Consider the following 1989-nt stretch of genomic DNA (forward strand, 5'->3'; position numbering starts at 1 on the left):
TTAAACAATAATAATTAAATATACAATATAAGGAAAAATAAATAATAAGTAAATATACAATTTTAAAAAATAGAAATATTATATTAAACATCTATCATAATATTAGAATAAGTAAATATACAATATAAGAAAAAATGCACAATAAGTAAATATACATTTGTAGAAATAAATACTAATAAAAGAGATATTTTAAGGCTCCATATAGGGTTCACATCAGCGAAAAAAACTTCTCCCATGAGACGAGGCATCATTATTTAAAAAATAGAAAATAAATAATAAGTAAATAAACAATATAAGAAATAGAAACATTACATTAAACAATAATAATTAAATATACAATATAAGGAAAAATAAATAATAAGTAAATATACAATATAATAAATAGAAATATTACATTAAACATATATCATAATATTATCATTTAATATAAAAGTAAGAAAATTAGAATAAGTAAATACACAATATATAAAATGGAAAAAGTAAATTAAACATATATATGAAAATGCATTGTTAAATAAATAATAAGTGAATATACAATATACAAATATTACACTAAACATTTATTATAATATTACAATAAGTAAATATAAAACATAAAAAAATAATAAGTAAATATACAATATAAGAAATACAAAAAATACATTAAACATCTATCTGAAAAATATATTATTAAATAAATAATAATAAATATATAATATAAGAAATAGAAATATTACTTTAAACATCTATAATAATATTACAATTTGATATAAAAGAAAAAAAACAATTAGATAAGTAAATATACAATATAAAAAACAGAAACACTACATTAAACATCTATCTGAAAAATGTATAGTTTTACATTTTTATTATTTCCAAATATTTTATAAGTAAATATACAATATAAGTAAAACAAGCATACAATATATGTAAAAGAAACGTACATTATAAGAAATATAAATATCACGTTAAACCTCTATCATAATACTATTATTTGGTATAAAAGGAAGAAAATTAAAATAAATAAATATACGATATAAAAAAATAAACAATAGGTAAAATATAATTAAGAAATTAAAAAACTAAATTAAACATCTCTCTAAAGAAAATGTTTAGTAAAATGAATTATAAGTAAATATACAATTTAACAAATAGAAATATTATATTAAACATCTATCGTAATATTAGAATTAATAAATATACAATATAAAGAAAAATACACAATAAGTAAATATACAATATTATAACTGGAAAAACTAAATTAAAAATCAATCTGAAAAATGTAGTAAAATAAATAATAATTAAGTATATTGATTTTGACAACAATAATTAAGTATAAGAAATAAAACTACATTAAACATATGTAAGATTACTATTTTTCACTAAAAAAAGACTGCTTATCTCCATAATGTAACATTACTATTTTGTAAAAAAAAACATTATATATAATTTCGAAAATAATAAATAATATGTAAACATACAACATAAAAAATGGAAATACTACATTAAACATATGTAAGATTATCATTTTACACAAACATACAACATAAAAAAATGGAAAAACTACATTAAACATATATAAGATTACCATTTTTCACTAAAACAAACGGCTTATCTCCATAATGTAACATTACCATTTTATAAAAAAAGAAAAAAAACATAAATATAACTATTTGACTATTTGTCCAAGTTCTTCTATTAAACATTACCGTTTTACATTAAAAATGGAAAAAAACATTAAGATTTAAACATATATCTTTAAATATAAAATATAGATATTAACTAAATATAAAGTATAAGAAAGAGAAATACTCAATATATAGAAAAATAAATAATAAGTAAATATTATAAATATATAAATATATGAATTATATATACAATAATAAGTAAATGCACAATTTTTAAAATATGGAAAGAGTACATTAAATATTAAACATCTATCTTAAAATGTAAAATATAGATATTACGCAAATAGAGAGTATAAGAAAAGGAAATACACAATTTAAAAAA

This window comes from Brassica oleracea, chromosome C3 (assembly GCF_000695525.1).
Source record: "Brassica oleracea var. oleracea cultivar TO1000 chromosome C3, BOL, whole genome shotgun sequence".
NCBI lineage: Eukaryota > Viridiplantae > Streptophyta > Magnoliopsida > Brassicales > Brassicaceae > Brassica > Brassica oleracea.